Below are 13,069 nucleotides of genomic sequence, written 5' to 3'. Positions count from 1 at the left end.
CAGATTAGAAAATGGCAAATGTCATGCCACTGTTCACAAAAGGATATAGGTGAGGCAGGTAACTATAGGCCAGTTAGTTGGGAACATCTGTAGTTGGGAAAATGCTTGAAGCTATCATTGGAGAAGAAATAGTGAGGCATCTGGAACCATCAGGCAGATGCAGCATGGATTCAACAAAGGCAGGTCCTGTTTGAGGAACTTAGTGTTCTTTGAGCAGATAATGAGTGCACTGGATAGAGGGAAACAGATGGACGTTATTTACTTGGATTTCCAGAAGGCTTTTGATAAGGTGCCGCATCCATAAGATAAGGATGCACAGAGTTGGGAGTGATGTATTAGCATGGATAGAAGATTGGTTAACTAATAGAAAGCAGAGAGTTGGGATACATGAGTGTTATTCTGGTTGGCAATCAGTAGTGAGCAGTGTGTCACAGGAGTCGGTGCAAAAGTGAGTGCAGTTGCTTTTACTAGGGGTAAGGTGTTTAGGAAGCTAAAAGGGCTGAAGGGAAGTAAGTTATCTGGACCAGATGGACTAAACGCCAGGGTTGTGAAAGAGGTAGCTGAAGAGAATGTGGAGGCGTGTAATGATCTTTCAAGAATTTTGACATGACTCTAGAGGACTGGAAAACTGCAGCTGTCACTCTTCAAGAAGGGTGGAAGGCAAATGAAAGGAAACTACTGGCCAGTTAGCTTGACCTGAGTAGTCGAGAAGATGTTGGAGTTGATTGTTATGGATGAGGTCTCAGGGTACTTAGAAGCACATGATAAAATAGGCCAAAGCCAGCACAGTTTCATAGAAACATAGAAAAAATACAGCACAATACAGGCCCTTTGGCCCACAATGCTGTGCCAAACATGTACTTACTTTAGAAACTACCTAGGGTTATCCAGAGCCTTCTATTTTTCTAAGCTCCATGCACCTATCCAAGAGTCTCTTGAAAGACCCTATTGTATCCGCCTCCACCATCATCGCTGGCAGCCCATTCCACGCACTCACCACTCTCTATGTAAAAAAAAACTTACCCTTGACATCTCCTCTGTACCTACTTCCAAGCACCTTAAAACTATGCCCTCTTGTGCTAGCCATTTCAAACTGGGAAAAAGCCTCAGACTATCCACACAATCAATGCCTTTTCCACCTCCATCAGGTCATCTCCGTTGCTCCAAGGAGAAAAGGCCAAGTTCACTCAACCTATTCTAATAAGGCATGCTCCCCAATCCAGGCAACATCCTTGTAAATCTCCTCTGCACCCTTTCTATAGTTTCCACATCCTTCCTGTAGTGAAGTGACCAGAACTGAGCACAGTACTCCAAGTGGGTCTGACCAGGCTGTAACATTACCTCTCGGCTCTTAAGCTCAATCCCACTGTTAATGAAGGCCAATGCACCATATGCCTTCTTAGCCACAGAGTCAAACTGCGTAGTGGCTTTGAGTGTCCTATGGACTCAGACCCCAAGATCTCTCTGATCTTCCACACTGCCAAGAGTTTTATCATTAATACTACATTCTGCCATCATAATTGACCTACCAAATTGAACCACTTCACACTTATCTGGGCTGAACTCCACCTGCCACCTCTCAGCCCAGTTTTGCATCCTATCAATGTCCTGTTGTAACCTCTAACAGCCCTCCACACTACCCACCTTTGTGTCATCAGCAAACTTACTAACCCACCCCTCCACTTCCTCATCCAGGTCATTTATAAAAATCACAAAGTGTAAGGGTCCCAGAATAGATCCCTGAGGCACACTACTGGTCGCTGACCTCCACGCAGAATATGACCTGTCTACAACCACTTTTTGCCTTCTGCAGGCAAGCCTTTAGGGAAAATCTTGCCTGACAAATCTGTTGGAATTTTTTGAGGAAATAACAGGCAGTATAGACAAAGGAGAGTCAGTGGATGTTGTTTACTTGGATTTTTAGAAGGCCTTTGACAAGGTGCCGCACATGAGGCGCAAAACAAGAGTCTGGGGTATTCCAGGAAATATACTCGCATGGATAGAGCATTGGATGATTGGCAGAAGGCGAACAGTGGGAATAAAGGGAGCCTTTTCTGGTTGGCTGCCAGTGACTGGCGGTGTTCTGCAGGGGTTGGTGTTGGGACTGCTTATTTTAACATTGTACTTCCATGATTTGGATGATTGAAGTGATAGCTTTGTGGCTGGGTTTGCAGACAATACCAAAATAGGTGGCGGGTCAGATAGTGTTGAGGAAGCACGGAAGCTGCAGAGGACATTGACAGGTTAGGAGAATAGGCAAAGAAGTGGAGGTTGGAATACAGTGTTGGGAAATGTACGGTCGTGCACTTCGGTGAAAGGAATAAAAGTGTAGACTGTTTTCTAAATGGGGAGAAAATTAAAAAATCCAAGGTGCAAAGGGACTTGGGGTCAAAATGCTTAAAAATTATTTTACAGATTGAGTAGATTGTGAAGAAGGTAAATGTGATGTTAGTATTCATTTTAAGAGGACTAGAATATAAATGCAAGGATGAAATATTGAGTCTTTATATGGCACTGGTGAAGCCTCACTTGGAATATTGTGAACAGTTTTGAGCCCCTTATCTGAGAAAGCATGTGCTGAAACTGGAGAGGGTTTAAAGCAGGTTCACGAAAAGGATTTCTGGAATGAAAGTGTTATTGTATGAGGAATGTTCGATGGGCCTATGCTCACTGAAATTAAGAAGAATGAAGGGGGATCTCATTGAACCCTGTTGAATATTGAAATGCATAGATAGCGTGGATGTGGAGAGGATGTTTCCTATACTGGGAGAGTCGAGGAATAACCATTTAGAACAGAGTTAAGAAGGAATTTATTTGTCAGAATGTGGTAAATTTGTTGTCACAGGCAGCTGTGGAGGTCAAGTCATTGAGTATATTTAAAACAGTGGTTGATAGGGTCTCGATTAGTCAGAGTGTGAGAGGTAATGAGAAGGCAGGAGAATGGGGTCAGTGGGGTTAATAAATCAGCCATGATGAAATGGCCTAATTCTGCTCGGATGTCTTGTCTAGGAAAAGATGTGTCAGCATTGGAAAGGTTCCAGAGGAGATTCACGAGAATGGTTCATAGAACATAGAATAGTACAGCACAGCACAGAACAGGCCCTTCAGCCCACAAGTTCCCCCACCTTAAATTCCTCCATATACCTGTCTAGTAGTCTCTTAAATTTCACTAGTGTATCTGCCTCCACCACTGACTCAGTGTATTCCATGCACCAATCACTCTGAGTGAAAATCCTTCCTCTAATTGCCCCTTGAACTTCCCAACCCCTACCTTAAAGCCATGTCCTCTTGTATTGAGCAGTGGTGCTCTGGGGAAGAGGCGCTGGCTGTCCACTCCATCTATTCCTCTTAATATCTTGTGTACCTCTATTGTGTCTCTTCTCATCCTCCTTCTCTCCAAGGAGTAAAGCCCTAGCTCCCTTAATCTCTGATCATAATGCATACTCTCTAAACCAGGCAGCATCCTGGTAAATCTCCTCTGTACCTTTTCCAATGCTTCCACATCCTTCCTATAGTGAGGCGACCAGAACTGGACACAGTACTCCAAGTGTAGCCTAACTAGAGTTTTATAGAGCTGCATCATTACCTCACGATTCTTAAACTCTAACCCTTGACTTATGAAGGCCAACATCCCATAAGCTTTCTTAACTACCCTATCTACCTGTGAGACAACTTTCAGGGATCTGTAGACATGTACCCCCAGACTACCTGCTCCTCCACACTACCAAGTATCCTGCCATTTACTTTGTACTCTGCCTTGGAGTTTGTCCTTCCAAAGTGTACCACTTCACAATAATCCGGGTTGAACTCCATTTGCCACTATATGTTCGATATACGTATACTGTAATTGATTTATTTATTATTAGTTTTCTTCTATATTACGTATTGCATTGAACTGCTGCTGCTAAGTTAACAAATTTCAGGACACATGCCAGTGATAATAAACCTGATTGATTCTGCAATGGTATGAGGAATGTTTGATTGCTCTGGGCATATAGTTGCTGGAGTTTAGAATGGTGGGGAGGGGAGAGGATCTCATTGAAAGCCACCAAATACTGAAAACCCACCCATGATCGAATGGCGAAGCAGATTAGGTGGCAAGATTGCCTAATTTTTCTTCTGTGTTTTGCGGTCGGTGATCGGGGTCGGGGGGGGTGGAGGGGCTCGCTTCGCTCTTGTTTATTCTTACTCTTGCAGTCCGGTGGTGATAAGGGCCAAGTTTCCTCAGAACTGGGACAACACATGGTTCCTTTTCATGCCAAGAGCGGTTCGGTCCGCCGGCGTTCAAAGCCACCGACGGAACCGGAGTGAAAAACCGGAATATTTGATGATTTCCTACCAAACTATGCGCTTACCGGCAACATCGTGACACGGCTTCCCTTGGCGACGGCCCGTTGGCGTTTCGTGGAAGGATGGAGTCGCGGCCACGGAACGAGAACTCGTTCCTTAGCGACGGGGAGTCGTCGTGTTCACGGCCGCCCTATTGTTATTCGATGCGCCGTGTTCGTTCAGGCCTGTGGCACCTAACAGTCATTTCTTCTGGTCAGTGATTCATTTCTTCCGGAGACCTCAGTTGTATATGTTCTGGTATTTAATTTCTTCTAATAATAATGTTTCATGGCGGTTGGCACTATCGTAAGGTGTATTGCCGCTCCTACTCGGCAACATACAAGCAAACAGTTTTATGACTTCAAGTCTGCCATCACCTTTCACATCTGTAACTTCACGTAGTACAATGAGCATTAAAAATCCCCTGGGAATTGTTAGCTAGCAAACTTCTAGCATTCCATTGTAAAGTAAGAAGAAAACCCTATTAATAGCACAAGAGTTACTCAGCAGGGCAGGTTGCTAGGTTACCAGGTTACTACCCCCTTGCCTAGTGAGCCTTTTTCTAGTTTACAACTTAATTTTATGGAATTACCTAGAGTACATTGTTATAAGTATTGCTTAGTGATAGTAGATGTATTTAGCAGATGGATTGAAGCTGTTCCTACAACTAATAATACTGCTGTGACTGTTGTGAAAATATTGCTAAAATAAATAATTCTTCACTATGGACTTCCAGAAATGATGAGCTCGGACAAGGGGCCACATCTTGTTGCCAAAGTAAGTGAGAAAGTCTGTAAAGAACTTGCTATAAAACAACAGTTCCACTGCACCCATCATCAGAAAGCATAGCACAAGTTTTACTCAGCAGGCCAGGCGTCATCTATGGAAAAAAGTGAACAGTCAATGTTTTGGGCTAAGACCTGTCGTTAGGACTGAAAATTAAAGACAAATTAGACATTAATAATCCTTTGCTGATCATTAGTCTAGCATCCTATTGCTAGAAAAAAATGGATAATGAAAAGTCATTAACAATGATTTTTTGAACTCTGAATATTAATTGTCACTCATTGTAAGGTACCTTTAATAACTTTTGGAGCTATGTTTTTAATCTCTAGATTTTTACTGCAGTTTTAAACATAATTTAAATTCTTTCTGTCCTACTTTTAGTTTGTGCTGTATTATCTACCACATCTGCATGAAAGTAACAGATTTTAGTTTATCAGTCATCAACAAATCCTTTGTTATAAAATCATGCACTTTACTCACTTTGATCTATATGAATTCTGGGTATTAATAGGTCCCGTTAACACAGTCTTCTGTACTTTCTGAAGAGCCTCTGAATATGAAATGCCCATTTCTACCTGAGTGTGCTTCCACAGCTTTCTTACGTATAGGACACCCAGCAAAAGCAGACCCATGTTTCCCTCCACAATTGCTATATTTTTGCCTAATGTGTTCTCCATAATTGCCCTAATCATGTTCTCCAACAACACTTTTTACCCTAACACACAACTGCTTCATGACCAAACCTTTGGCACTGAAAACGTATCAGAGGGAGTGGCAGATGGACTCGAACCATTTGACTCCTATAACTTAAATTAACACTTTCTGGCAGCTTTTTTCAGTCAAATTTAATCAGCACCAATAAGACATCTCTTCTTACTCCACCAGAAAACTCTTTTAAATGTTTCGTGTCTACAACTTTTCCACCGGCTAAATTATTTTTAACTTTGTCCTTGGATACATCTAGAGGCACTCCTGTAATTACTCCCCAAAGCCACTGTCATTCAACATAATTCCTTGGTGTTACTTTCTTTCCTCCCACAGCTTTGAACCCAAAAGTTTTCCCATGTTGCTTACTACCTTTATAAAACATTAAGATAGGTTTTGGTCCCAATATACTGTATCTCCTAATGCTTTTTCACATACTTAGTTAATTTAATTGGATTAATATCAGAAACAGGTCCACATTCAAAGCTGAACAATATCCTAAACTCTTCCTTCTTTTGTTTATATCGTATCTACTGCCTTCATCACTGGATGATAAGGCACTACAGTCTTTAATTCACTACTTATTTTTACATTCCCAGAAACCTGCTGTTCAGCTTCTTCCATTTGGCTACTATCATCCAATACTATCTCCTGTTCAATTCCTCCATCTTCTTCGTCACTTCCTGACATCTCTACTCCCCTTCTTGCCTCAACTTCCAGCCCAGCCTGTGGCAATACCCAAACCGATTCCTCTCATCCCTGGTCCAGCTCTCAACCTGGTCTTTCAAAAACAAAGTACATTTATTATCAAAACATGTATGCAGTATAGAACCCTGAAATTTGTCTTCCCAACAGACAGCTATGAAACAAAGAACCATGGAACCAGCCCGTTCAAATACAAACATTAACCCACCCTCCCCCATGACAACCATTTTAACTCCGTACTTTAATTTGCTTTTAATCTTGAAATTCATTTGGACTATGTCAGGAGGGCAGCCATTTTGTTATTTAGTAAAGCTTTTCATCCAGATGAAAGAATGTATACTTAATCCTGCATTGTCTTTCTTTTGTTTGTGGCATCAAAATCATCATCTGTAGGTATTGTTTTAGATCATAAAGGTGAATGCTATCTGAGCAATATTTTGCATTACTATTATATAAAAGTTTATCCCTAATTATCGGTGTAGTGTTTTACCAGCCTTGGTAATTTAATGAATGTTTATATAATATTAATCTTCTTGCCTACTTTAAAATTTTGATTACTCGTGTATAAAATTTCTGGGTATTTAACATAAGGCTCAGGCACTAATTCAGGCACCACCAGATGAACCTCTTCTATACCCTCTAAGGCCTCCACATCCTATAATAGGTTAACTAAAACTGCTTGCATTATTCCAAATGGCCTGACAGAAGTTTTATACACCTGCAACATGACTTTCTGACTTTTATATTCAGCATCAAACAATGAAAGCAGGCTTGCCATATGCCTTCTGTACCACCCTATGTTCTTGTGTGGCCACTTTCAGGGAGTCATGAAATAGGATCCCAAGATACCTCTGTATATCTCTATTGTTAAACAGTCCTGTCAATCACTAAACCTCCTCTCCATACACTCTTGCCTACCTGGATTAAACTCCATCTGCTATTTTGTTGCCTGTGTCTGTAATTGATTTATATCTGGCTGAATCCTTCAGAATCATAGAAGCAGACCCTTCGGCCCATCTAGTCCATGTTAAACCATTTAACCTGCCTACCTATCCAAACTTCTCTTAAACATTGAAATCGAGCTTGCATGCACTGTTTGTGTTAGCAGCTTGTTCCGCATTCTCACAACTCTCCGTGAAAAAGTTTCCCCTCTTGGTTCTCTTAAACTTTTCACCTTCACCCTTAACCCATGACCTGTAGTTGTAGTCTACCCAACCTCAGTGGAAAAAGCTTGCTTGCATTTACCCTATCTATACCCCTTGTAAGTTTGTATACCTCTATCCAATCTCCTCTCAATCTTCTATTTTCCAAGCTTTGACAAATATCTTCAGTTATATTTTTGTCCAGGTTATTTTTATCACAAACAACAGAGATCCCTGCAAGTATCTCTGGTTATAGACCTCCAGTCAGAATAATGCCTCTCCACCTTGACCTTCTACCTCATATGGGGAAGCCAGTTTTGAATCTAGTCCACCATGGATACCATGCACTTTAATCTCTTGGATCATCCTGCCTTCAAGAACCTTGTTAAATATCTTACCAAAGTCCATGGAGACAAATTTTCTTCTGACAACATTCATTTAAGACATGGTCCATCCTGAGCAAAGTCATGTTAACTATCTCTAATACACCAAATGCTTTTTCAAACACGAGTAATTTCTATTCCTAAGAGTCCTCTCCAGTAGCTTCCCTCTGACCATACAAGGATCATACAAGGATACAAGAGCATACAAGGATCTTTGTCAAAGCTCCAACAATCTCCTCTCTTGTTTGCCTCAATAACATAGGATAGATCCCACTAGGACCTGGGTACTGATCCACTGTATTTTTCTTCAGTATTTACAACACCACTTCTTCTTTGATCTCAAGATTCCCTACATTATTAGCAATTCCAAAGAGCTGATTGTGGATTTCAGAAAGTGTAAAGACAAGGGAATACAAACTAATCCTCATAGCGGGATCAGAAGTGAAGAGAGTAAGCAATTTCAAGTTACTGAGTGTCAATACTTCTGAGGATCTAAGCTGGACACAACCGATTGATGCAGCTACAAACAAGGCAAGACAGCAGCTACATTTCATTCAGAGTTTGAGGAGATTTGGTTTATTTACCAAAACACGTGAAAACTTCTATAAATGTACCATGGAGAGCATTCTGACTGGCTGTATCACCATATCACTGGCTACTGTACAAGATTGAAATAAGTTGCAGGAACTTGTAAAATTAGCTTCATCATGGGTACCACCCTGATTCTGATTCTGATACCCCATAGTGATCTCTTCATTGTCCATTTCATTCTTTAGTATCTCACTCAGATTCTCTGGCTCCAGGCATAAATTTGCTCTTCGGTAGTCTGACTTTCTGTCAAGTTCCCCTGTTGTTTTTCATGTCTGAATAAATGTCTCTTGAATTTCCTTAAACCTACTCAAGGACTAACATCTTGTTGGAGTTAGCCCAAGGCTACAACAATTTAGTTTTGTGGTTTTTCCTTCAGTCTTGTGTCTTTGTTAATTCCTTCTGTTTATTCAACTCAAACCAGTTCAACCAGGTCAGCAAAGTACTGTCACGAGAATATCTACAGATGCTAGAAATCAAAGCAACACTCACAAAATGCTGGAGGAACTCAGTAGACCAGGCAGCATCTAAGGAAAACGAGTAAACAGTCAACATTCAGGCTGAGATCCTTCATCAGGACGGACTGATGAAGGCTCTCGGTCCGAAACGTTGACTGTTTACTCTTTTCCATTGATGCTGCCTGGTCTGCTGAGTTCCTCCAGTACTTTGTGTGTGTTGTAGTTAAATACTGTGCCCAGATGATCAGGTAGCAGGCAAGCCTACATTTTGCATAATAAATAGCTTTCTATCTGAAAATGGTCTCAGCAGAAAATTCTTTGTGTCTGTGCTCACTTACCCTGATTAAATTATCCCCTGATTAAATTATCCCCGAGCAAGAACCAGTTCATCAAATGGTTCACAAAATGGTGGCTGCAAGAACAGTCTCACAAAATGGCCACCTCCTGTTCTGAACCACATGGCAAGAACACATGCTTTTGCTTTGTCTGGTTCTATTATATCTATTTACTGATTTGTAGATTGTAGTTATTTCTGGCCATGATGATGAATGTAGCCGAGGGCTGTAAAACTTAACTATGGTTGGGGAAGAGGTGAGAAGGAATAAATGCTTTTGGGAGCATGATCTTTCAGAGGAGACCAGCAACAGCATTGGTAACTAGGTCTGTGGCACAACAACTGGCTCTGATGCACAGAAGGGGATGGCGGAGACGAGGAGAACAGTGGTGCTGGAGACAGACCGGAGGCTCTGTGGCTGTGAATGAGACTCTAGTAATGTTGCCTTCCTGGTGCCAGGGTCAAGAATGTCTCCAAGCAGAACATTTCCAAGGGAAGGATGAGGCAATTAGAGATGCCAACAACATAGGCAGAAAAGGAGATGCTGTCCTGCAGCTTGAATGTTGAGAGTTTGGCTGATATTAAAAAGCAGGACACATAATGCCATGTGGTATTGAGGGTAGGAATGGGAGGGCCTCAGAAACTAGTGCAGGAGAAAGGGATTCATGTTCATGGATCATTGAGGTCTCTTCTGGGTCAGAGAAGATCCTAATGGAGTACACGATGGAAGAGTTGCACATGAATTGGAGGAAGACCAATTTCCTGAGACATGCCGAGAGGCCCACTTTCAGGAGCAGGCAGTGTCAGTGCGGGCAGCGGAGCGGGAGTAAGGAGTGCTCGAGGTCGACAGATGACGGAGGATCAGAGGATCAGCAGTTGCAGGTAGGCCGAGACCGTCGGACCTACCTGGACAGTACCTGAGGAGGAAGGTAAAACTGCGCAGGCGCGGGTGACGTAAGCGGCGAGCGTGGGGTGTAGAACGAGGCCCACTTTCAGGAGCGGGCAGCGTCAGTGCAGGTAGCGGAGTGCTGGGCTTTGGCTCAGCGGACTTCGGTGCAAGGGGACTTCGGTGAGAGGAAGTCAGTGAGCCTCAGTACGTGCTTGCTGAGGTATAAAAAGGTAAGGTCAGTAGGAGGAACTCAGCAGGCCAGGCAGCATCTATGGAAAAGAGTAAACAGTCGATGCTTCTGGTAGAGACCTTACATCAGCAGAAATCTTGTTTCATTTGACGGTGTACATGTATATAGTTAAATGACAATAAACTTGACTTGACCTGACTTGATATCTGTATTTGGTCCAGCTTTGGAATGTTGTATGTGTCATAGCTAGAAAGGGTGAAGTTGAATATGTGGAAATGTTTACAAACCTTAGTGCATTAGAGTCAGAATAGTACTGTTTAGATGTTATGAATAGGATTACATAGCATCTGAAATTGGATAGTTTATCTTTGGTAAGAGCTTATTAAGAGAATATATCCCTACAGTGTGTGCATCTGGATGTTGAAGCATGTAATTATTAATAAGCAGAACATATTAATATCTTGCCAGTATCCAAGGTACAAAGAATCAAGGTGGTAAGAATATAGCTTTGATAAGAAACATAAGATAGACAGAAAATGCAGGGTGGTGAAGTCCACTTGTCAAATATCAGAACAACATAGTTAACAAGACTTTTTTTTTGACCTTTTGTCCTGTAGGAAATGTGAAGAATCATGTGTGGAGCCAGAGGTGACATGGACTGAAATCTATCACTAACCAAATAGAGTCAAGATAAAGAAATTGGTAAGCAGTTAAATGGATGCAAAACTTCTGTTACTGTGCATCTGGATGATATTTTTACATTGGAGACAGTCACATTCACATTAGTCTGAAATGATTTGCCATTTATTTTGGACCTGTCCCCATAATTCTTGAATTCTAGGCCAGGGGAAATATCCACTTTGCTTCTACCTAAGAATATGAGACGTTGCAATGAGTTCACCTTCATTCAGAGAAAAAAAACTGTTTGGCTTTTTCAAATTCTCCTCAGATGACACATTTGTGCCAAGAGCTAGTCTGCTGAATCTTTCTTATACTTCCTTTTTAACTAATACAGATACCCTTCTTTAGGACATGTGTCCTTAATTAACAAAGCTTTTCTGCTTTCTCTCCAGTATATCAATTACTGTCAATAATCCATTTTGCACTTCCATCCATGCCATTTCGTCTTCCATAAAATCCTCAATTTTGTGGCTCTGCTCTTTATTTTTATTTGGTGATGGTAGGAGTCAAAGGGTTTTTTACCAGATTGGATGCCTATGACTATTTGGATGGGTAAGTTTGAGAAATACGAGCCAACTGTAGGTATGGGAACAGCTTAGATCAGCATCTCGATCAGCATGGACCAGATGGGCGAAATGATCTGTTTCTAGGGTGTACAGTTCTGCTTCCATGCCTAACAGTGCTTTGCAGGGGTCATTGCTTGATCCACCTTAGTTCATCATTTATATTACTAATTTGGATGCGAATAGGGCGGCATGATAGTGGAGTGGTTAGCAAAATGCTTTACAGTACTCGCGACCCAAGTTCATTTCCTGCCACTGCCTCTAAGGAGTTTATATGTTCTCCCCATGATTGCTTGGGTTTCCTTTGGGTGCTGTGGTTTCCTCCCACAGTCCCAATGACCAATTAACCGACCAATCGGTACATCTTGGGACTGTGGGAGGAAACTAGAGCAGATTATCTAAGATTACAACTAGATAGAAACATAGAAAATAGGTGCAGGAGTAGGCCATTCGGCCCTTTCAGCCTGCACCGCCATTCAGTATGATCATGGCTGATCATCCAACTCAGAACCCTGTACCTGCTTTCTCTCCATACCCCTTGATCCCTTTAGCCACAAGGGCCATATCTAACTTCCTCTTAAATACAGCCAATGAACTGGCCTCAACTGTTTCCTGTGGCAGAGAATTCCACGGATTCACCACTCTCTGTGTGAAGAATTTTTTCCTCATCTCAGTCCTAAAAGGCTTCCCCTTTATCCTTAAACTGTGACCCCTCATTCTGGACTTCCCCAACATCGGAAACAATCTTCCTGCATCTAGCCTGTCCAATCCCTTTAGAATTTTATATGTTTCAATAAGATCCCCCCTCAATCTTCTAAATTCCAGTGAGTATAAGCCTAGTCGATCCAGTCTTTCTTTATATGAAAGTCCTTCCATCCCAGGAATCAATTCAGTTAACCTTCTCTGTATGCCAAAAATGTCTTTCCTCAGATGAGGGGACCAAAAAGGCACACAATATTCTAGGTGCGGTCTCACCAAGGCCTTATACAACTGCAGTAGAACCTCCCTGCTCCTGTACTCAAATCCTTTTGCTATGAATGCCAACATACCATTTGCCTTTTTCACCGCCTGCTGTACCTGCATGCCCACCTTCAATGACTGGTGTACAATGACACCAGGTCTCATTGCATCTCCTCTTTTCCTAATCGGCCACTGTTCAGATAATAATCTGTTTTCCTGTTCTTGCAACCAAAGTGGATAACCTCACATTTATCCACATTAAATTACATCTACCATGAATTTGCCCACTCACCTAACCTATCCAAGTCACCCTGCATCCTCTTAGCATCCTCCTCACAGCTAACACCGCCGCCCAG

At 41.9% G+C, this 13,069-nt stretch overlaps 1 protein-coding gene across 2 annotated transcripts in view; it reads left to right on the top strand.

The window, feature by feature from the left end:
* The first annotated feature begins 4,407 nt into the window (after positions 1 to 4,407).
* Positions 4,408 to 13,069, top strand: part of LOC132382222 (tumor necrosis factor receptor superfamily member 5-like) — a 35,540-nt gene continuing 26,878 nt past the window's right edge. For both annotated transcript variants that reach the window (XM_059952228.1, XM_059952229.1), the window contains exons 1-2: positions 4,408 to 4,542; positions 11,127 to 11,211. The gene's annotated coding sequence lies outside the window, so the exon portion shown is untranslated. The remainder of the gene's footprint in view (positions 4,543 to 11,126; positions 11,212 to 13,069) is intronic.

The sequence above is a fragment of the Hypanus sabinus genome, chromosome 27, assembly GCF_030144855.1.
Source record: "Hypanus sabinus isolate sHypSab1 chromosome 27, sHypSab1.hap1, whole genome shotgun sequence".
Taxonomy (NCBI): domain Eukaryota; kingdom Metazoa; phylum Chordata; class Chondrichthyes; order Myliobatiformes; family Dasyatidae; genus Hypanus; species Hypanus sabinus.
This window is presented reverse-complemented; position numbering and strand designations above follow the sequence as displayed.